We start from the raw sequence: 25,264 nt of genomic DNA on the forward strand, positions 1-25,264 counted from the left end.
CCTCCTCGCTGTATGTGTGCAGGGAGGACTATGTCGGGAAGCCAGGAGGCGAGGAACACTTAACCCCTGCGAGCTTTGTGTTCCTGCTGTGCTTCAGACAACCTCTGTCATGTCTGAAAAGCCGAAAGACTGACAGCAAATCTATACAGACCCGCGCCATCTACCAACGTGACAACCCCACACCGTGTAGCCTCATAACACTATTAAACTGTATCATGACAGCCATGTTAAGACAAGACCCTTGACGACGGGCCTCGTTGAGCTACTTAAAGCCGAGTTGGAAAGACTGCTTGAAAAAGTCGAGGGCAAGAAGAGAAGGAGGCGGCTTCGAGCCTCTCTCCCTTGAGCTGATTGTTTTTGCTCTGTTGCTGAAGGTTGCATTGACTGGCCACTCAAGGAGCTAGTCATTCTGAGGTGGCGGCCTGCCCAGCTATGCACAGCCAACTAGATGTGAACTGTGGCCTGTCAGGTGCTGGCCAGTTGTGCACCCTGGTGCACACAGCCACACTGCATGCTTTTTAGAAGGAAGGAAGGAAGGAAGGAAGGAGAAAGAAAGAAAGAAAGAAAGAAAGAAAGAAAGAAAGAAAGAAAGAAAGAAAGAAATGCTAATACTAATGTACATGGCTATAAATACATATTATAAATGATATTATTTTTATACCCATACTATATATATAATATCTGGTCTATTATCAGCTGGTCTGGTGATTTATACAGTATAAAATTTCTCTTCTTACACACTCATCTGGTTTCATATTATTCTAGTACAGTATCAAAGGTCGCCATATATTAATAAAATATTCCGGTGTACTATTCTTCTCCCCAAAATGCGTAATTGGCATCACCATATTTAGAAACAAAATGCGCCAAGCCTTACACAGCCATGATTTAACTTCAAAAACAGTGTTTTCTAACAAGCTTTCTGTATGTCCTCGTCTATAGCAATCTTGGTCTTCCTTGATGGTCTCCCACCCAAGTACTACCCATGGCTGACCCTGCTTACCTTCTAAGATCGGACGAGATAGGGCTAGTGTGGGCGCCCAGGTCAGGACCTGCAGCTGGTAAGGCTACATTTATCTTGGTGGGTCATGTTGGCTTGAACCCACTGGAGACTTTATGCATGCATGGGGAGGGGTGCAATTCTTGCTGATTCCCCACATTTCAGGGGGGATCTTGGACTGCAGTAGAAGGTGAGAGGGAAGACCGTTCTGCTCCATGCATGAAAAGCCCTTCTGTCTGCAGAAGTCTTGTAGGGGATCCAAGCCAAATTCTATCAATCTTCACTATGTGTCCAGACAAGCTACTCTCAGGGTACAAGATGGGCCCTTTCCCGCTGATCTGCCATGCTCTGAATTCCATACTGTGTGCCTAAGAGGCATGGGAATCCGTTGATGGCATCATGTTGTCAACTTTTCCAGCTCTCACAATATTTAAAATACTTGACAGAGGGTTAATAAAATTTGACATACTATTAGCACTGGATTTAATTGATTCATCAACCTCCCTACTGAACATTTGCAGTCAGCATAGAAAGAATCTGGAATGATAATTGTATGGATGAGATGTATGGTTATACACTCCATTTAGAACCATAGTTAGGGCTCAGGTTGAGCTAAAATGACTTGCTCCGTTCCGCCTTCATTTGAAGGTCAAAAAGCCGCCTTCCATTTTCAGCCATTAGAAACACATTGCCATTCACTGGATATTGTTCTCTCCTCTGCCTTCCTTCTTGGCTCCCATGGTCCTTTTGCCATATTCACCATTGCCCACATATAATTTGATTGGCTGTGATGTCCATTATCATTGTTTTCTGCAGTGCATTGCTACTATGTCTGCTGTGACAACTGCACAGACATTGATAAACCAAACTATGTAGGTTAGCACAGCTCATCGGATGAAATAGTGTTGTAGAGTCTAGGACTAGGAGAGCAAAGAGGCATCATAATTATCGTCGTCGTCGTCGTCGTCGTCGTCGTCGTCATCATCATCATCATCATCATCATCATAACTGTGCCTATATACCGCTCTTCTAGACAGATTAATGCCCCTCCCAGAGTGGTGAACAAGTTAGCTTTATTATTATCCCCACAATACAGCTGGGGAGCTGGGGCTGAGAAGAGTGGCTGACTCAAGGCCACCTACTGAACTCACAGCAGTAGTGGAATTTGAACCAGCAGAGTGCTGATTCGCAACCAAACTACTTAACCACAGTAAAAAAAGACACTGCGTACCTATCTATCTGGTACATTTTTGTCCTGTTCTTCCTCAAAAGAACCTTTTTTCAAAGGTTTTCATCATTGTATCTTCACAATCACCCTGTGAAGTAGGATAGGCTACAAGCACACAAGGTGGAAAAGGGATTTGAATGTGTTGCATCAGTTCTAGTCTAACACCTAGTCTACACCACACCAGCTCATCATGTAACCTTTGCAAAGGATGAGCAAGAAAACATTTTTTCAGTAACTTTTTTTCAGCTGTGTCAATTGTGCTAATTTTGAAGTGAATATAAGTAATTTGGCCCAGCCCTAGATAGCACAAAATAGATCCGTTCAGCATTCAGCGCCTCTATTGTTCCAGTCAGGCAAAAAAAAAAAATTACTTAGGAAAACAAGACTGACTGTGACCCTTCCACACAGGCTCTGCTCCAATAGTTCGCTTTTACTTTTGCTAGCACACGGGAAGCTTCTCTTGGGTAAAGAAAGACAAAATAGCTAGTTGAATAGTAATAAAGTTGGTTCATGTATATGCAAGAAAAAGATCTTTCTGCACCTTGATGAAATTAACATACATTTAAATAGTAATGAAGTGATGGAGACCAGAGAGGAATATCAAGGACCCGCATTCAACTCGGTGACGTCCCTCTGAAAGAGATTTCATTTCTAGGGACACACGATGTAATTATGATACACCTTTCTTTCACAAGACACAACTAAAAACTTCGTAAAAATATGAAGCCGATGTTAATGCTACATTGTAAAGGATGATATTTTCCCTCTGGGGCCAAACTCGTTGCATTTAATAAAGTCTTGGGGGAAAAAAATCACTGGCAGGGGCTACCAACTGGAGGGTTGCATGTCGCTCCATCTGATGCAGTTGAGGGTGAGAGCAGGCTAAGGAACTGCACTCCAAATCTGGAGGTTGCCAGTTCGTGTCTCCTCTGCCATGAACTCACCCAGGAAAGCCACTGTTAGCTCTCTGTGTCAATTCTAGCACTGAAATTGGCCCCTCCTGAATTGTTATTACTTTCAATGGGAAATGAAGTTAGGTTCTAATAATAACAATAACAATAACATTTTATTTATATACCGCCCTTCAGGACAATTTAACGCCCACTCAGAGCTGTTTACAAAGTGTGTTATTATCATACTCATGGCAATCACCCTGTGAGGTGGGTTGGGCTGAGAGAGCTCTGAGAAGCTGTGACTTATCCAAGGTCACCCAGTTGGCTTCAAGCAGAGGAATGGGGAATCAGACCCAGCTCTCCAGATCAGAGTCCTGCTGCTCATAACCCCTACACCAAACTGTTCTTGTTCATGGAAACAGCATCAGTGAAATTAGCCCTAGCATGATAATCCTTGATAGTTCTCTCCCTTTAACAGATATGAGTCCCACTATTCTTTTGCCCAGAAAATGGCGGCAACTATTGTGGGGGCAGATATAAACTCCTTCTGCACAGGCCAATTTCGCTGGTTCAGTTCCCATACTGCAGCATTTTTTGGGGTGACTATTTGCACCTGATTTGCTGCCATGAGTGCTCACTCTGGCTACTATGTGGCTTTCCTACAGCTTTTTGGGGAGCACTTATACCCCAACTTTTTTTTAAAAAAATCAATTTTCCAGTCTACTGTTTCCCCCTGCACACTCTTTATCCCGTCTTTTAGCGTCCCACCCTCTTCTGCCCCCTCCATCCCACCCTCTACCAGCCCACTTTATTGTGATTGGCCACTGTTGTCTATCCAGCCACTCCCTCCCTCTTCACTCCATTCCTCTCCCTCCCCTCTTTCCTGCCCATTTTTCTTTCCACACATTTTATTTTTTTTTTAAAAATCCAGAGTAGGAGCAATGGGTTGAGAGGGAGAAATCCAGGAAATAGATTGATCCAGTGTTCCGCCGATGCATCGATTTATCACTTGTGTAAAAGGAACGGAAGGAAAGGAAAGGGCTGGTGCTGTGATGTCACTAATGATGTCACTGGTGACAAAAGCCCCAGCACTCATCCATCCTGACGCATTTTGATGTGCAGACTAAAAAAATGCCACCACACTGACCAAACATGAGAGGTGTGAAGATTGGTCCAGACAAGCCGATTCTCTGCCTTTCAGCTTGACTTCTGTGATAGTGAGGAGCTATGTTCTCGGTGCAGAAGGAGCTAGAGTCCCTGTGATAAAACTGAAGTAATTAGGGCCCCAACCCAGTTTACTGCTTGACCTCCTGGGGTTGCTATGGCAAGGAGACTCCAGCCTCAAGCCGATCAGCTGAGTGGCTTGAGAAGAGGGGAAGGAAAATTTCTCTAGTCCTTCTCCTTTGGCCAAATCCTGATTGACTGAGGGCCAAGCTACAAGTGACGAACGACACTTGAACGGCAAGGGGATTGAGTGGAGAGCAAGTGGAGGGCAAGTGAACAGGGAGGAATACACTTGCCATTCAAGTGTCATTTGTCACTTGTAGTTTGGCCCTCAGTGTTATTGGCCTTTCCTGGAGGGTTTCTCCATCCAAAGAAGCTGAGCTGCTCACCAGAAAAAATGGGTCTCACTTCCTATACTTCTGCTAGTGAGGTTCAGTTCTTCTGGGTGAAGCTGAAACTTGTATTAGATTTCCTCATTGTCTGCACAGCCCTCGCACCTTAAGGCTGTGTTATTCATAAGGCTGACTAGGCCGAAGCCCAGGGGCCCTGCAGGGACTAGGGGCCTGCCAATTTTTTTTTTGCTGAGGCACAATTAATTGATTCTCTTATATAACCTCTATTACTGAAGTGAAACAAATTGTCTCTTATATTAAAACAATTATCCATAAATTATATATTTTAATAAATAATAAAAATGTATTCACTTCAAAATATTACAGTATTGAACAATTATACCCCCAAAATGTGCTTTCCTAAAGAGTTCTACTAGCACAATAAAATTATTTTTAAAATTGTGAACACAGTTCTTCAGGAGATGCTCAAAATGGATATAGGGCTATGTATTGTGGTCTGATACCTACCTTTCCAGGGTTAGCTGTAGTGGGGTGAAAGATTGAAGTGCTGGAGGAGGCCCGAAATACCTGAAAGCTGAGGGGCCCCGCCATGGATTAGTACAGCCCTGCCGCCAATGGGCCTCCACTGGTGGAGGCGACACCAAGGAGGTCCCAGCTAAGGCGGAAGCCAACTGAAGCAGCATTATGGGGGCAGTTTTGTTAGATAGCTGGCCCCTCTGCCACCAGCTGGCTGGAAGGGAGATCAGTCCTAATGCAGGCATACCTTGACGAGGTCCCAGGTCCATCAAACGGCCTGGTTTTGCCTCTAGGATTGCTGGGAAATTGGGGGTGGGGGCAGAGTTTTGGGAGGCCCATATTGGGAGGGCCCATATGCAGGCTGGGGAGGAGGAAGTGACCCAGCTCTGCCTGAAAAGGGATCGATGTTCCCAGAGAACAGGAGGAACAAGCTGGAGCAACGCTCTCCCCTCAGATCTCAGGCATTGTTGGCCCTCCAGTATGAGTAGTGACAGCTGAAGGAGGGACGCAAGAGCTACCTCGCAAACTGTCTGTTTGTTGACCCCAAACCCAAAGTACATTTATTCAACAGGTCTTTGAGAGGGCCAGTAGTGCTTTTGCACATGTGCAGTTTGGCAAAACCCAAAGCAAACTTGTCCAACGGGCTTTTGAGTTGTTTGATTTCACACGGAAAGATCTGGTGATCGTCTCACATCTGATCACCACACGGTAAGTTGGATTGTCGAATGTGTATCCTGTGAAATATGCGGCATCCCTAATTTTATCACACAATGTATCTATAATTTAATGGAACGTTTCTGCTTATGGATGTCAACCCCTGTGTTTCTCGATCCCTTAATTATATATTGCTATTATTTATTTGTGTGTGTGTGTGTGTGTGTGTGTGTGTGTGAGAGAGAGAGAGAGAGAGAGAGTTTATCTGCCATATAGCATTGGGAAACATCCCCCCCCCTTCCCAACTGCATACACCATGCATTTGGCGCTGCACAGTGGGACCTGGCGCAGAGCAGCAGATGGCAACATATCATGCATGTCTAAGCAATTGCTATGCTTTGCATTGTGAAATTTCCTTTCAACGCGATTAGCTCCTTCGTCTGAGTCAGGACGGGTCGACAGTAATGCCAGTGTTAATTTGCCTGTTTAGGATAAACAAGGAAAACATAAGTAATCATGAGTGCACAGACCCTATTCCTTGTGTTCGTTTTTGCAAATCTCCCCCCTACCACTCCTGGCAAAACCATATGCTTCCACCATACCTCTTTACCAGGGACAGTTGCTACTTCCTGGCAGGGCTGGTTCCATGTTTGGGCGTTGGCTGGGAAGAGAGTGCTCAGGGCCCCCTTTATGCTCTTATTGGCTCACCTTCTTGCCCTCTCACCCTGCCATCTATACTACCCTAGTTCCTTGTGTGTACTTCCTTTGTCTGCTAGCAAGCTCTCCCATCACCTGCAGTCACAGATGTCCCTACTCCTTGCATGCTGGGTGGTGGGTGCAGGCCGGAGGGCAGCTGCCAGGGCCACCAGGAATGCTGATGCTTTGTGGGCCACCCACATGCCCTTCTTCTAGGGATCCTATTCCCCTGGTACAGATGGAGGATCTCCCACTTTCACCTTCCACTCCCCGCCACCAGCCACCCGGCCATCAGGGGAGAAGAGTGCGGGAACGGGCCTCCCGAGTGCTCTCCTTGGGGTGGTGCAATGACATCACACCCAGGAGTGATGTCATTGCGCAACTCCAAGAGCGCATGCGTGCTTTACAACAGGCTGATTTGGGTCTCAAGCGGGCTGAGTTGGACCCGTTTGAGGCCCAAATCGGTCCATTGTGAAGTGCGCGTGAACTCCTGCACCTGCATGATGATGTCATTGCGTGGGTGTGGGGCTGCGTGGCCTTTGCGTGTGTGAGTAAGACATGCTGGGGCAACAAGTTAGGCAAGCGCCACGTCTCCAGCCTCTCGCCAGGATGGCAAGGGGATCTCGCACCCCTGTCTTCTCCTGCAAGACCAGAGATGACAAAGCACTCGCAAGCAGGCAGGGAAAGGGTGCAGGCTTCAGAAGAGATGTCTCACCCGCAGTGGGCCCCACTGGAAGCCACGGACCCGGGTGGCTGCCACACCTCGCCATGTGCTGACACCAGCCCTGTGACACTGCTAAAAACTTTATCCATATTTTGCCTTTGGTGAACATACTGGAATTGCCCTTTCTAAATATTGCTGGTGTGAATTGTCCAAAGTTTTTTGCATTTCTGCCCCTTGCCCCCATCAGCCGGTCCTCCAAGAAGCTCCGAGATGCAGATACCACTTTCCCTTTCGTTGTCTTCACAACCCTGGGAGGTTGAGGGGAGTGGCAGCCCAAGGTCCCCCAGGAGATCGAGTGGTCCCCTCAGTCTCCTCTGGACCCCCATGCTCCCTGGCAGCGGCATTCTCAGAGTGGGACACATCGAACAAGTCCCCGAGAGTCTTCTCCACGTGTCTGACTGGCTGTGTCTGCTTCTCCAGGTCAGCTGCCTCAGACTCAAGGGTGTGAACTCACTTCCTGAGAACCAGGAGCTCCTTAGACCGAGCACACCCCCAAGACTTCAGCCCAGTGGACACATGGTCGTACATGTGACACTCAGAGAAAAACACTGGATAGCCCCCAACCCCCTGGGCCATTTCCAGACAGCTTACCTGGCTCCGGAACGTTGCACCATCTTGTGGGGAAAACGCGAAATATCGCGTTTTCTCGCACGAGTTTTGTGTGACGTCATGCGACGTCGCCCTGCTGGCATCTGCTGGCATCTCCTTGTGGAAGTCTACTGACCTTATTGGGAGCACTAGGACACTAGGCCTTTGCCCCTTGGTTCCTCCCTCCTCAGACTTCCTCCTTCTGTGAGTAGCGACTCAGCCAATTCTCCCCAGCAGTTAAGAAAAGTTAAACAATTATGAAGAGGCAAAACTCAGCAGCTCAGCAGCAGCGGCAACAGCTCCCCTCCCTGCTCTCTCCCAGGAACAATCCCCCTCTGCAATCAGTTCCAACTCAGGCAAAAAAGACAAACGGAAACACTTACTCCAATTGGCACCACTTCACAGCAGGCTCTACACACTCACACAGCCCCAAACACTGTCCTCCCACACAGTAACCTCAGCAAATTCCCCCAGCAGTTAAGGAAGGCAACTGAAAGAGGCTCACCACTCTAGCAGGTCCCTTCCCTGCTCCTTCCCGGAGCCCAGATGGCTGTGAGAAAATCCTTCTTTAAAAGGAAAGGGAAGAAAAGACACGCAAGCCTCATTGACTAGGGTTGTCATCTCCCCAGGGTCAGTGGGCAAGCTTTGTTTCTTGGACTCCAGGCCCAGCTGGGCCTCTTCACTCAAGCCGAAGCCAAGGGTCAGGAAGTGATGTCATGCAATGACATGCAATGCCATGATGTCATTTCCAGCTTGTAACCAACAATCACATCATGATGTTTTAAGAATTCACACACTGCTATGGTTAAAAATCCACGGAGATGAGCAAATTGTTAGGAACTTCATGACATCGCTTCAGGGTACAAACTGGAAATAATGGCACAACATCATGCTATGTGCTCCAAACGCCCCTGCAACCCTGTCATTGACTGGTTGACTGACATTTACTCCTACTGATATTGAAAGTGTTAGGATTTGCACGTGACCCAAAATGAAATTTGGCGGCTACGTTACCCAAATCGCCTTGATTACTTAAAATGGGACATCTGTACATCTTCTTTTTTCAAAATGGGGGTCAGAAAGTGTCCCCTAATTGAACTTCCAGATCGTCCAGTGAACACATCCCAAATGTGTTCACTGGAAAAATTGGAAACAGTTTTTCACTGGAAAAACGGGACATTTGCACAGCGTAACAGTCCAGTCGTGCAACGTGATGTCTACTTCTCGACAAAAGTGAGAGCCCAGCAGAGAGCAAGCAAAGCCATGCACAGAATGGAAAGCTGAGCAGTTGTCTCTTCCCCACACTTGTCTCCGTCTTCAGTTTGAAGACATGAGCCATCCAGTAGCGGCCAAGAATGTGTGCAACAAAATCAATCCATTTCTTTGTGCCTGTGCCCCATACAGACGTTTTCCAAAGGCTGGCTGGCCAGGAACAGGCCTAACTATTGGTGATCTTCGAGCAAAAATGAAAGCACGTTGTATTCAGCAGGGTGCAAGAAGAATAGCGACGGCCCACACATGGAGTGGCATATTTTCACTCGCTCAAGTTTGATGTTTTCTTTTCCACTGCCACATTTCATGGTGACTTTATCTATGCTCGTTCAATCAGGCCCTGCACATCACAGTCGCCTACTGACAACCAACCCCGGCTAAACCATTGAGAGAAACAGCCTTCCATAAACAAAGCCATGTTTCTGTTAAGATAAAATCTACAGATCTCATTATTGATTGTCTGCTTTCCGGGTCCCCCCCTTCCTTTTCCCTCCTGGAAGTTTGATATGGGGCAGCCGAGGTGACAACAGATTGGTGCTGAAACCTGGAAATTAAATGGCCAACTATTAGATCAATGTCAGCTGGGGGGAAGCTGAAGTGTTTGGCAAAAGCATTAGATGCTGTCTTGACTTAATCTCTCCTTCTCTTCTTTATCTCGAATCGGTTTGGATCCCTCCCAGGCAATTTACTATACCAGTCGTTGATTTTTATCGCACAAACTGTGCCCTACGTAGAATTGCTGGATGACTCGGCAGGTTTCTTTGAGCATTTCTGCCCTTTGTGTGCTTCATCTTAATGGATAACTAACATAATATTTTCCTTTCTTTAAAAAAATGATTAATAGGTCTTTTAATTTCATGATGGTGTAGTGGTTAGAGTATCAGATCGGTCCAGAGAGATTTAAATCCTCACTCAGCCATAAGATAAGCTGGTGGGTCACTCAGAGCGGGACCACAAGTGACACCTGACACAGGTTGGACACTAGTCAGCTTCCCTCAAGTTTTGATGGGAAATGTAGGCATCCTGGTCTTGCAGCTTGGCTCTCTGTCTGCTGTCCAATGGACTTTTCAACTGTCACTTGTCCAACATTCCGCCAAGCTGCCTACATTTCCCATCAAAACTTGAGGGAAGCTGGCAAGTGTCCAACCTGTGTCAGGCGTCACTTGTGGTCCCGCTCTCACACAGACATTCTCTGTCTCATCTTAACCTACCTTACTGGGTTATTATGAGGATGAAATGGGAGAGAAGGAAACCATGTTGTAGTAAAGAATACTCAAAAGAATTATGCAGTAAACAAAGAGTTAAAGTTTGGAGGTGTGTTCGTTTGCCTCCTGGTGAAGTATGGGAGGAAGAAGCAGGAGTAGATGTCGTGATGGCTACTGGAATGGTTGCAGATAATAATAATAATATTAGATTTATATACTGCCCTTTAGGGCAACTTAACACCTACTCAGAGCGGTTTACATAGTATGGTATTATTATCCCCACACAACAATCACCCTGTGAGATGAATGGGGCTGAGAGGGCTCCAAGAGAGCTGTGACTGACCCAAGGTCACCCAGCTGGCTTCAAGAGGGGAGGGGTGGGGAATCAAACCCAATTCTCCAGATTAGAGTCCTGAAGCTTTTAGCCACTACACCAAACTGGCTACTATTAAGTAGTGTAATACAAATAAACAAACACATTGAGTTCCTTTGTAAAAAGCTGGGACCACATCTGGGGGAACTTGATGGATCTCTCCAAACCTCATTATGGCACATGTAAGCTGCCCTGATGGAGGGAAGGCAGCATAATATAGCTCAATCCCATCAGATCTCAGAAGCTAAGCAAGGTTGGTACTTGGGTGGAGAACCACCAAGGAAAACTCTGCAAAGGAAGGCAACAGCAAACCACCAGTGCCCTTATTTGGGCTTGCCATAGGTCAGTTGAGACTCAATGGCACATATTTAAATATGTAAGCTGCCCTGAGCTCCTTGGGCGAAGGCGAGCATAAAAGATGTGACATCGGGGCTTGCACCCTGACCTGGATAGCCCAGGTGAGCCTGATCTCATTAGATCTCAGAAGCTAAGCAGGGTTGGCCTTGGTTAGTAACTGGATGGGGAACCTCCAGCAAAGACCAGGGTTGCAGAGGCAGGCAATGGCAAACCACCTCTGATAGTCTCTTGCCATGAAAACCCCACCAGGGGTCGCCGTAAGGAAACCAGAGACAGAGGAGGAGTCAAGAGGTGTTCCTACCTTAGACAAAGAGAAGCAACTTACTCAACAGGAGAGTGAGGGCCAAGCTACAAGTGACGAATGACATTTGAACGGCAAGTGGATTGAGTGGAGGGCAAGTGAACAGGGAGAAATACACTTGCCGTTCAAGTGTCATTCATCACTTGTAGTTTGGCCCTGAGACAGAGAGAGAAAGATGCAGCACCCCCATCCCTAATGTCCTGAATTTCATGCATTGTGCAGGGGGTTGGACTAGATGACCCTGGAGGTCCCTTCCAACCCTATGATTCTGTGAAAATAAGGGTTACCATGTTTGGTTTTCTCCCTGTAGAAATTCAGGCTATTAAAAATGAGATTTTGTCAAACTCATAATTGCTCCCCCTTCTGCTTTCCCCTACTACCCTATTAACCAGATTGTATAGATATTATAGAACTTCAAAAATTATCTTTCTGGCAAGAGTGTAATGCTACTAAAGCAACTGACAGCTGAAAGGAGAACTTGCACTTCGGGTCCTTGGGCCCTTTAACCTGGATAGCCTTTTCCTGAGAATTACAATTCCAAAGAAAGCTTACCTACAAAAAGGAGAGAGAAAAAACGGGTTCGTTGTTGTTAATGAGATTCTTCACCGAAATCATTAATCTGGGTTAAAACTAAAAGAATGCTGATAAGGATATCACATTTCACACAGAGAACAACGAGGTTGTACTGCCTTCATGGTTCTTTTTCATATCTATCCAAATGACGGCGTGAGACAAAGTCTTTGAGATGACAAGCAGGTAAAATGGAATGAAAAATATCTTCTTTTTTAATTTTAGTTTTTTTTAAAAAAAATGGTACCAGGTACAAATCAACCAATATTAGCAGAAGTTGAACATCACTTTAAAAGAAAGAGATTGACCCTACTGAGAAAGTACATGAGTAAATGTGCAGGCATACACTGATTACTACTGTTTCCCCTCAGGCAAAATACCTCTCTCTTAAGCATAAGCTGCGATGGAACATTTTGTTTTATTACCTTGTGAAATAAGTGAGGGGAAAAGCCTTCAGTACCTGGGGAATTTATTTTTTTAAAAAAATCAGACTTGTCATATCAGTGTCTGTTCTCAATTTCATGCCGGGTGCATAATTATAACGGTGTTTAAATTGAGCCCAGAAGAAAGATGGGTTCAAGTGCAAATTAATTTTAGATTATCACAACAAAGGCAATCACATCTCAACAAGCTTGCCAGCAAAATACTTTGCAAAGGTCCCCAGGTCCCTTCCCGCCCCCAACTCACAACAAAGACCTTTCAGCTCAAATTAAGCTAATGATCTAATGTAACGCTCCTGCCTACCTTTCAGAGTTTTATTATGGGCTCATATTTAACATAGCCCAGAGGTGGTTGTGGAGGTGGGGGGACGGAAGGAGGGTGGGGTGAGGGAGAGAGGAGGGATCTGTATTTAATATCAGCAAAGTGACAAAATAAACAGTCAGCAGGCCCGACAAGATCTGCGCAGTGTCAGATTGTCTTAGCCCAGAGAAACTATCAGAGCAAATTGACAATAGTGGAAGAGCCTCACGTATTTATCCCAGTCCTTCACTCCCTCGTCCAGGCAGAATCCCAGACCAAACAGCGTCCCTTCGCCTCCTCCATCTATCTATCAGCACAGCTTTTGTAGAAATCCAACATCTTACTCTATCCTATGGGAACCTGCTGGGGGAATGAAGGGAATGGAGGACTGAGAAGGGGTAAAAAATATCAAGTCAAGCCTCATTACCTCCTCATTACCTTTGCAAAAGTGGAGGGAGAGAAAATTTTATCTAGGGAACACAAGCTTGGGAATCTCATTGAGAGTTCTGTCTGGTTATTGCACAGCCAAGCATGGCGAGCCGCCTCGGCGGGATTAAAGTTTTCTCCCCATTTCTCTATAGTAATGATCTGCTCATTAAGGTTTTTAAGGGAAATTACCATCACTTATCATTATGCCAGTCACTCAGTAAGCAGCATTAAACAAGGAGTGTCAGCCGGAGACTTGCTTTCCAACGCTTTTCTTTCTAGCCGATGATCATAGGAAATAAAGAAAACAGATTTCAGAGTTGGTTTTCTAGTTCCAAATTATATATGTACAACAGATAGATGGATGGAGGGATGGATGGAAGGATGAATGGATGGATGGAAGGATGGACGAATGCCCTTTTTTGTCTGTGTTCTGCTACATCCTTGGTACAAAAAAAGAAAAGAGTATTAAAATGGCATCCTTCAGAAATCAATCTCTAGAACGTTACTTTTATTATGCACAGTGCATTTTTATAATCACGGATTATCTAAGGATTTTGAGCATCACTACAAAATCACAGGGCTATTTACCTTACAAAATGATGACAGCACCATACTTCTTAATTATTGCCAGCAGTTAAAATTTAACTCTTTCTCCTCCGGTAGGATGGAAAGAGCGGAGGAGGAGTCAAATCGCAGTGACTTCGCCCTTCCAGGAAGCTCTGTAAAAGCCGGCAATCTTCCAACTCTCTCCGTTTCTGGCAGGCACCCACTGATCTCCGTTAAACAGAATGCTTCCTCGGAATATGCTTCGTCTTTTGAAGAGGAGCAAAATAATGCAAGTTTTCATTTAGTTGAATTCAGTTTTGTAATCAACAAATGCTTTCTTTCCAGGCTCGAGTTGACTGTGCTTAAAATTCACAACCAAATGCTTTTGTACCTTTTCAAAGATTTATATTAGCTCATAATTTTGTTCTAATTGTATCTAAGAAATAGGCCTGGTTGCCTGGTGAACTACCAAGCCCTGTATGTTTGTGCTGCATGCTTAGACGGCAAAGGTGAAGGGATCATTCAGTTCCTTTATGGGCCTTACAGCATGGCTACTAGGTTGTATTTTTGCTGGGGACGGTACTGGGTATTTTTGCCTAGAAAGGGCTTAATGCCATCTTGAGGACAGGTGTCAGTCCATGGCAGATAGATCCCTCAAGCCCATCTGTAGTGAACACACATTGGTTCCCTAAGAAGTATTGTGTGCAGTTCTGGAGGCATCACTTCAAAAAGGATGTGGCCAAAATCGAGAGGGTGCAGAGGAGAGCGACGAGGATGATCAGGGGTCTGGAGACTGAGCCCTACGAGGAAAGGCTGAGGGCCTTGGGAATGTTTAGTTTGGAGAAGAGGAGGTTGAGGGGGAACATGATTGCTCTCTTTAAATATTTGAAAGGCTGTCATTTGGAGGAGGGCAAAGAGCTGTTCCAGTTGGCAGCAGAGGGTAGGACGCGAAGCAATGGGCTAAAACTACATGCACAAAGGTACCGGCTGGATATTAGGAAAAACTTTTTCACGGTCAGAGTAGTTCAAAAGTGGATTCAGCTGCCTAGGGAGGTGGTGCGCTCCCCTTCACTGTCAGTTTTCAAGAAGAGGCTGGATGAATACTTGTCAGAGATGCTTTAGGCTGATCCTGCACTGGGCAGGGGGTTGGACTAGATGGTCTGTATGGCCCCTTCCAACTCTATGATTCTATGATTCTAAGTACCTTTATTCGAATCCATACAGTTCAGGTCTGCACTCCATCACGGAGTTTGACAGAAGTGGCAATTCAAATCAGGCAATCTCTGTTATACCTCATTTTCCCGTGCTTCAAACAACAGTTAGAGTTTTGGCGTGCAAGCTTACACAAGTTCTGTGAGAATCAACTTAGTTGTAGGACTATGAATCAGATAGACAATAACTTATTCCCAGCATTTGGGGTTAGTAGCTGAAGTTGGCATTTACACACTTTCAAGGTTACTTCTAGCCGAGACTCGCATATTTCTCTAAGATAAGGGAGAGGCCCACGGTTGGGTCTTTAGTAACATCTGCACTACAGTTATGCAGGAGGAGAGAGAAAGAGAGTGCATATTGATTAATACACATTAATACAGTAGCATGGCTTCAGCATAATGTCAGCAGTAGTAAGCAATAAATGTCAACAACACAATCATGGCATGTAGCCAGCTGCACTGGCTTCCGGTTGAATTCCGAATCAGGTTCAAAGTGTTGGTTCTTACCTTTAAAGCCCTGAGTGGGTTGGGACCGGCATATCTTCGGGACCGCCTCTCCCTGTATGTTCCCCGGAGATCGCTCTGATCAGCGAATAAATATTTACTTGTGGTCCCCGGCCCTAAGGAAGCCCGCCTCGCTTCAACCAGGGCCAGGGCCTTTTCAGTCCTGGCCCCAGCCTGGTGGAATGCTCTGTCAATGGAAACCCGGGCCCAGCGGGACATATTATCATTCCGCCGGGCCTGTAAGACAGAGCTGTTCCACCAGGCGTTTGGTGATTGAAGGGGGCGGTGCCATGTCGGCCTCCCACCTTTGGGGTGGGGAAGGTTCTCCCCACCACTGCACCTTGTTAATTTGTTTTATTATTTGTATATTGATTTTAGTTTTTGTTTTTATCGATTTTAACTGTTCACCGCCCAGAGCCCCTGGGGATGGGCGGTATATAAATTGAATAAATAAATAAAATAAAATAAATGTATGTAGACAGACAGACATGACAACAGGGGTCCCCAACGTGGCACCCATGGGCACCGTGATACCCTCCGTCACCCATCTTAGCACCCACCAAGTATTTTTAGAAAATGTGTAGAGCCAGGTGGGGGTTTTGCCTAGCAGGACTTCTGATTGGCCATTGGAGATCTGATTGGCTGTGCAGATTTTAAAAAAATAACATTGCTTTGGCAGCAGCTGCCACTACAACACAAGGATCTTCACTGCATGACCGAAGATAAGTTTTGTGTAATCAAGAAAACATTTTAAGTGTTTAAGAGGTACTATTGGAGTTATTCATGATCTCACCCCCTGAAATTTTGTGGTGGGTTCCACCTCCTGCTACAGCCATTTTTTGTTGACTCGGCCTCCTGTGGCAGCCATTTTGTGGTTGGTTCTGCCTCCTCTTGAACCAACCAACCAAGGTGGTTGTGCCTACCACCAGGGTCAGAATTTCAAAAGAGCTTGCAGGCTGGAAAATATTGGCAGCCTGTGTCCAGCAGCACCCAGGACTGTTCTTTCCTTCCATTGGGGAAGCTCTGTTAAAAGTCTGCATGTATCAAACACCACCAAATTATACACCCCATCAGACGTGGATGTTTTCAATCTTTGCCTGGGAGTACAAAAACAAGAGGGCTTGTTAAGCCCCTTACACGTGTCTCAGGACATGTCTAGCGGGATGCATTTAACCTGGAAGGTCACAAGTTGTGCAGGCCTTGTTTCCAGCGGTATAGAAGGTTACAAGAATTGAATGTAGGGAAAAAAAAACCTTACTTCAGTTTGGTGTAGTGGTTAAGAGTGGCAGGACTCTAATCTGGAGAACCGGGTTTGATTCACCACTTCTCCACTTGAAGCCAGCTCTTGGGACAGTCACAGCTCTTCCAGAGCCCTCTTAGCCACACCCACCTCACAGGGTGATTGTTGTGGGAATAATAATAACACTCTTTGTAGATTGCTCTGAGCAGGTGTTAAGTTGTCCTGAAGGGCGGTAAGTATATTATCATCATCATCATCATCATCATCATCATCATTCAACTTGACAACCATGTTTGAGGTGCAATTACCAAGTTTCATCCATTCCTCTTTCCCTCCAATGGGGAAAGCAGCAGCAGGAGGCTGGAGGCCTGGGGGGACAGGTTGTGTCATTCCTTTGTCCCTACCTATAGCAGAAAGAACGGAGCACATTGTTCTTAAATGCAAACCTTGATCCAGCCATTCGTGTGAAAAGATCCAGCGCCCACATCCTGCCTTTGTCTTTAAAACATTAATCGTTTTATGAATCTCACTTTGCAGAAAAATTGTATTGTCATCTTTAGTTTAGCCACCAGGTGGCAATACCATTTTTTTTCTTGTAGCTCTCACTGATATTTAGGATTTCCTGTTTCCTGTCATCCTTTATAAACAATGAAACCTATGCATTGTAACAATGTTTCCCCACCAGTCTCTTATGGAAGAGGGGGCTAAAAGAAACAAAAAAAATCTCTGTAATCTCTAAATAAACCAAGTTGTTCATGACATGCTTCTGCTTCACGGACATCTTGGGCAGGACCTCTATGGTTTAGAATGTGGCAGCCATGGCTGCCGTGGGGCCCGCTGACAGCTTTCCTGACACCCACTTTTTAGAAAGTGAAAACAGGTGGGGCTTTTGCCCAGCAGGCCTTCTGATTGGCCACTGGAGATATGATTGGCTGTGTAGATTTTTTAAAAAAACATTGGTTTGGCAGCAGCTGCCACCATAGTACAAAGGCAAGCTATGTGTAAGCAAGAAAATACTGTTAAACAGTACTGTTACTGTTCATTTAAAAAACGTTCCGTTAAGCAGAGCTTCCCCCTGAAACGTTGAAGAGTTGCTATTAGAATTATATATAGCATTTTATGACTGACTCCACCTCCTGCAGCAGCCATTTTATGTAGGGTTGCCAGGTCTCTTTGCCCTTCTAGCAGGAGGGGAGGACCTGGCACTTACATGGGAGTAACCTCCTCGCTCACGGTCCTGGCAGACGTGATGATGTCACTTCTGGAAATGACATCATCGTGCCCAGAGGTGAGCATGCTCCCGCCCTTCACTGGGGCCAATTTGGGCCTGTGTGAAGAGTGGGAGCATGCCTGCCAACGGGTTCGATAATGTCACTTAAGGAAGTGAGGTCGTCATAGCCACTGGCCCAGGTTTTTTTGGCTTGAAGGCCCATTCCCTGGGGCTTTCCCCTCCATCATGTGAGAGGCAGTGGGGGAAGGGGCTGGAAGCTGGGGAATCCCTGCCCCGATCAGGGGACCTGGCAGCCCTGATTTTATGGTTGCATCCACTACCTCCAGGCTCAAAATGTTTGGGAACCCCTGTCCAAAACTCATCTATACCTGAGTAGCTTGCCACAGTCAGTTCTCTACTTTTTTCCCTGCAAGCCTAATGGAATAACATGGGTCTTACTTCTGAGTAGACCTGCTTAGGATTGCTCCCAATGTGTATGGAGCCAGTTTGGTGTAGTGGTTAGGAGCAGCAGGACTCTAATCTGGAGAACCAAGTTAGTGTAACTTAAGCTGAGATGTACATTAAACAGCTGAAACACCATTAACCAAACTTCTGGGCTGCTTGGATTCATTATGTTTTCCCTATGTGACTTAGGTCATATAAGAAATCCTATGTAAATAATAGGGAAGGAAGGCAGCATGGTATAGCTTGATCTCAATAGATCTTGCAAGTTAAGTAGGGTTGGTGCTTGGATGGGGGACCTCTGCAGAGGAAGGCAATGGCTAAGCCACCTCTGCTTCCCACCTGTCTTAAAATAGCTCCTTGTTGGGGTTGTCATAACTTGGTTGTGACTTGTTATAATGTGAATAGCTAGTGAGCTTTTATGGGATAAAACAGCATGTAAATGGGAGGGCCAGTTTGGTGTAGTGGTTAAGAGTGGCAGGACTCTAATCTGGAGAGCCAGGTTTGATTCCTTACTTCTCCGCTTGAAGCCAGCTGGGTGATCTTGGGTCAGTCACAGCTCTCTCAGAGCTCTCTCAGCCCCACCCATCTCACAAGGGATTGTCCTGAGGATAATAGTAACACACTTTGTAAACCGCTCTGAGTGTGGCATTAAGTTGTCCTGAAGGTCAATACATAAATCGAATGTTGTTATTATTATGGCATAGTGTATAGTAACTGCAACCATTCCCATCACAATCCTAGAGAAAGGTATGAGAACTCAGGGCTAAACTACAAGTGATGCCAAACACATGTTTTTTTAATGTGTCAGGGACACAATTTTATCTGGGAACAGTAGTTTTCAAAGACAGATCCATGTGGTATCGCTGGCACAGAGGAACTTTGCTGGGGAGGGGAGGGGAAGTGCTGGTAGTTCATCCCTCCGTTGAGATTGCAAAAAAAAAAATTGCAAAGTTCCTCTCTCCCTGCAATCCTGTGCTGATCTGTCTTTGAAAACTACAGTTCCCAGGTAAAATTGCATCCCCGGCACATTAAAAAACACACATCTGGCATCACTTGTAGCTTATCTCTGAGAGATATGAAGATGAATGTTGTGTTGACATTCACCTAAATATGATTGTTGACATTTACTAGCATATGTAAAAGACAGAGAGAGAAATAATGCAGATGTAAGTACGCTTTTCTGGAAGTGAACGCCACTGAGTAGACTTCAGTAGGCTCTAGTAGATTTCAGTAGACTCCATCTGAGATTGTCAATAGTCACCACATTTCTTACATTCACTGCATTACAGTGATTCTTCAGAATGCAGAGACTGTCGATAATCAGAAGGATTAGTTGGGAATCCCGTACATACCGGATGAACATTTGAAATTAGTGAATTACAATAATGTCTGAAGGTGCCTGTGTACTTCATTCTGGTTCTTCAAGCTGCAGGAAACCAATTTTGGGATTACCCGCTCTCTTCAGGAATGTAGTGTGTTTCATAACAGAGGGAATTTGAAACATAATTTAATACCTCAGTTACAACAGCTATTATCATTGGGAGGTAACTATCTCAATTTTGACCTCGTGTCCCTTGTATGTCACCTGCTGCATGCTGCATCTTGTTTCAAGAGCAATGGATAACAAATAATGTATTGAACAGACATGGAGTCATAACTATATCTTAGCTTGCAAGTTCCTTGATGGCAGGGACCAATTTCTTTTTAATGAAACTCTGAAAATTGGTACTAGTACCAGTGATTTTGGAATAAATAAATACAGAGACACAAGCGGAGCCTCTTCTATATTCCTGCAGTTAGAGATATAAGAGAATTGAGCTTTCTGTATGCAAGGATAGTGATAATATGGCATGTACGTGCATCTAATTAGATTTATCCATGCATGGATGCTACAAATGGCCAATTAAGTGCACCAGAAGCTCTTTTAATGAAGCCCAGCAGAATTTAATGTTACCTGTACTAGTCACATGGCTGATCTTGGCCAATCGAAGATCCAGGGCTTTTTTTCAGCTGGAACACAGTGGAACGGAGTTCTGGCATCTCTTGAAAATGGTCACATGGCCAGTGACCCCGCCCCCTGATCTCTAGACAGAGGGGAGTTGAGATTGCCCTCCGCGCCACTTGGCGCGGAGGGCAATCTCAACTCCCCTCTGTCTGGAGATCAGGGGGCAGGGCCACCAGCCATGTGACCATTTTTGCCAAGGGTAATTTAAACTTTAAAAAACTTCTCCCTTGTTCCAGCTGACCCAAAGTGACGTCATTGTGCGGTCCTGGGAGCGTGCACACACTTTGCGCGCATGCATGTGGTACTGGGGGCACCACCTCCTGCCAGGAGTTGCCCCCTGCGCTGGCAACCCACTGAGTTCCACCACCTCTTTTCCCAGAAAACAAGCCCTGCGAAGATCACTCTTCAGAATTGCTCTGTCCTTTCTAGGGATCCCCAAACAATGATTGTAAGAGACACTCTTTCAATTCTGACAAAACATTTTGTGAAACCCAGCACAATTCTAAACTGCACAAATACCGTAAAACATAAAGGCAATTATCTCTTGGAATGAAACGTCGGAACTCATTTTTGCTGTCACTGAAGTGTCAATGTGCATCACTATAATTCTTTATTGTCTTAATTCTTTATTTTCTTAATTTTATTTTAAAAATTTATTAGCTGCCTTTCTACTTGAGAAGTGCTCAAGACAGCTTGCAAAAGGAAACAGAAACAAACTTAAAAATACATTAAAAGCACTGTTTAAAATTTCCCGTACGTTAAGAAGTGGCTAAATGAAAGCTGTCCTAAAAAGAAAAAGTCTTCATTCACCTCCTGAAGATAAATCAAGATGGGCGGCCATGTTGCAGTAGCAGTAGAAAAGAGCACGTCTAGTAGCACCGATTAGACTAACAAAATTAGTATTCGGGTATGAGCTTTCGTGAGTCATAGCTCACTTCTTCAGATATTGAAGAAGTGAGCTTTGACCCTACCACAAATTTTGTTAGTCTTATAGGTACTACCAGTCTCTTGCTCTTTTCTACTGCTCCTGAAGATAGACAGTGAGAGGTGTATGCATGCTTTCCTGGGGATATTGTTCCATTATTGTGGGGCTCCCACCAAAAAGACCCTCTCTCACGGACCCACCAACAGACTCTTTGGGTGATGAGACATCCAGGAGTGCCTCTCACAGTGATTTTAATTCCTGGGCTCATCTGAAAGCAGGTACGTGTTCTTTATCAACACCCCCCCCCCCACACACACACACTGTGAACATCAACCCATACCTTTCTCTTCTTACTCCCTAGCATGAGACAAAATGCAATCAAAAAGGGGGGAATGGTTCTTAATAAAGGAAGGGTCATGCTTAAGCTTCTTTGTGGGGGAAGGTAAACAGGCCTTCAGCTCACATGGACAGAATAGCTGGAGGTGCCTGGTGCTAAATTAGGGGGCACTTGGAAGCCCCTTCGCTGGATTGAACTCCCAGGCCATCAGCTGACTATTGCTAGCACAGATTTATTTCTGAGTTAAAGGTGAGTGGCAAGGACTGCAGGAAAAAAGAGCCACCAAAACACCTTCCCGAGCCCATTCGGATGTCACAAGACTGAAATAGTCCTTGCTTGACCTCTTGGCTTAGCAAGCGCAAAACAACTGTTCTGAAGAAATGCTTCTAAGAAAATCCTTGTAGCTTTTCTGTTTTGGACAAGATGACATTTCGGTGCCTCCAAGTTCATCGATTCTATGATTCTGTCAGGTTTGCCTATAAGAGAACACTTAATCAGTGACTTTTATTGTAGGAAGTAGAATTTTTTTCAGACGTTGTTGGCTTGGATGGTTTCATATCTTCCTCAAATATGCTTGGCAGCTAGTATTGCCAATGAAGAAGTTCCTAGAAATGGTAACAATTAAATCTAGAGGACAGATCTTCATTAGTATGCTCTAATTTAATGTGTAATTTAACGTGGATCAGTGCTGGGCTCTCCACCTGGGTAACAAAAATGCAAAGCCTGCATACTGGATGAGGGATACACTTCTGGGTAGCAGTGTGTATGTGAACAAGACCTTGGAATATGGGTGGATAGAAAGCTTAACATGAGCAGTCAGTGTGATGCAACAGCAAAAAAGGTTAATACAATCTTGGGGTGTATCAACAAAGACAACATTCAAATAACGGAATGTCATTGTTCCAATATATACTTCATTGGTCAGACTCCACCTGGAGTATTGTGTGCCGTTCTGGAGACCTCATCTCAAAAAGGCTATGGACAAATAGGAGAGCAAATAGGATGATCAGGGCCCCGGAGACCAAGCCCTATGAGGAAAGACTGAGGGACCTGGGAATTTTCAGTTTGGAGAAGAGGGGGCATGATTTTTTATGTACTTAAAAGGCTGTCACTAAGAGGAGGGAAGGGAGCTGTTCCTCTCGGCAACTGAGACATAGGGCCAAGCTACAAGTGACAAATGACACTTGAACGGCAAGTGAACAGACTCACGTGTATTCCTCCCTGTTCACTTGCACTCCACTTGCACTCCACTCGATCACATGTAGTGCCGTTCAAGTGTCATTTGTCACTTGTAGCTTGGCCCTATGTCTCAAAGGAGATGCCACCTCAACTAAAAAACCATGACAAGTCCTCTGTATCAGTACATCTGCCATACAATATCAAATATGTGTATCGCTTTTAAGCTACAATTTGCTGGAATGAAATTAATAATGTAATGAGTCCCTTATCAGATAATATGCATTGAGGGGTTATCTGGTTTCTTTTTTTAAAAAAATCCAAAATTCTGTTCTGTGATAGCAGTGTTCAGCTTCTTTGATTATCAGAGATTTTCTTTTAATTTGCAGAGGGGATCTTTTAGATAAAATCTGAATTTTTTAAAAAAAATATATGAACAGCTTTAGGATAAGGTTATCATATAAAAATACTGGTAATATACTGATAATACTGAATCCCTCCCTCCACCCCCAATCATTTCAACAGCTTTCTAGAAAGTTAGCAATGCTAATTGGTCAGACGTGAGCCTTGGAAATTAGAAAACAAGAACGTGAGAAGAGAGGCATACTTAGTTGACAACAACCTCCCTTGGGTCTCGCACTATTTTGCCTTGTCAAAAATGATACAGTTGTCTAATGAGTGAAGATTGAAGCTGTATTTATATTATTCGGATTCCAATGTATGTTATTAGAAATTATGTGTTCTTATGAGAAATCTTTTCTCTAGAACAGTCAAACATACATTGCTGGGAGATGATAAATACCAGTTTTTATTCTTGTGGTCCACACCCCACCCTGGGGTGGGGGGCGAGTAGAATCTGGTATGCACTGTGGTTCTAAATCAGGGGTCTCTAACCCCTTTTGACCTTGCTGGTACCTCTGGAATTGTGACACGGGGTGGTGAGTAGTTAAAGGTAGTCCCCTGTGCAAGCACCACGTCATTAATGACCCATGAGGAGACATTGGTGGTGGGAGCAACTACAAAATGGCTGGCACAAGAGGTGAAGCTAACCACAAAATGGCCTCCACATATGGTTCCAGGTCTAGGTTGGGAAATTCCTGGAGATTTGGGGGTGGAGCCTGATGAGGATGGGGTTTGGGGAGGGAGGGGCCTCAATGGGGTATAATGCCATAGAGTTCACCCTTTAAAGCGGCCATTTTCTCCAGGGGAACTGGTCTTTGTTGCCTGGAGATCAGTTGTAATTCCAGGAGATCGCCAGCTGCCACCTGGAAGCTGGCAACTCTACCTCCACAAGAGAAGGCAACAACCAAAAATGTCAGGGAGGGAGTTCACACATAAACACTTAATAGTAACTCTTCAACATTTCAGGCAGAAGCTCTGTTTAACAGGATGACTTTTAAAATGAAGACAGTGTTTAAAAATATTTTCTTGCATACTGCCGTTCTCACACGAAATAGCGGCAGGAAAAAGCTGTCGTTCCAGGAGCTCGGCACAATGTTCCGTGGCTGGTAAGCAGTGTGAAAATGGCCAAGGATTATTTCCAGAATTTGATGGCATCTCTAGTATAGTGAAAATTCAATCAATCTTTGAAATATTTGATGAAATATTATGCAAACCAATAACGAATTGGGCTCTTGAATGGTAAAGCTGGTACTTGTGTTAATATTACTTTATTGTTTTCTTGAAATTCTTTTATTTTTATTAATGTTTTTCTGCTTCTGTATGGCTTGGGGGCCTTAATAAAGATTGACTGACTAACCAACTGACTAACTTATTTCAGCTCGCTCTTTCTAATCAGCCTATTGCTCATGAAATACAAGGAACATGATGACCACATTTAAAAAAGAAATGTTAAGCTTCTTAGGCTGCAATTCTAAGAATGTTTTCCTGGGAGTAAGCCTCATTGAATAAAATGTAACTTACTTCTAAGTAGTCCTGCTTGGGCTTGCTCCTTTAGAAGGCCTTCTTAAATTGAAACTTACTTCCCAGACAATAAAGTTATGTAAGGTCATCTCGGCATTTTTTCCCCTTGCAGTCAGTATGGGAATGCTCCCAGAAATTTTATTTGACTCATTCAGACACAATTCATTCCAAAATATTCCCAGCCGTGTTTTCAGTGAAGGGGGAAGGCAGAATTGGAAGCTTTTCCCTGCATCGCCTTTGCCAGGTGCTCTAATAGCGCTGTTATTATTGCTGAATCCTGGACACTAGATTTGAGAGTGGAGCACTGTTGGTTTTAATAGCCGCTCATTCATTCATTCATTCATTCATTCATTCATTCATTTGCCAGTATTGGGCAGGCAGCCAGGCATGTACAATTTTGCAGTCTTACATCAACAAATGTTGATCTGTCTTTTGTCTTTTTTGTACAGAGTTATGAACATTGTAATCCACCAAACTATTAAACAGTAGCTTTCTTTTTCATAACTGAGTTAAAACTAGAGATGGGCACGAACCAAAACATGAACCAAAATTAAGCACGAACCAGGCCGGTTCATGGTTTGCGAACCAGTGGTTCGTT

Source organism: Eublepharis macularius, chromosome 7, assembly GCF_028583425.1.
Source record: "Eublepharis macularius isolate TG4126 chromosome 7, MPM_Emac_v1.0, whole genome shotgun sequence".
Taxonomy (NCBI): Eukaryota; Metazoa; Chordata; class Lepidosauria; order Squamata; family Eublepharidae; genus Eublepharis; species Eublepharis macularius.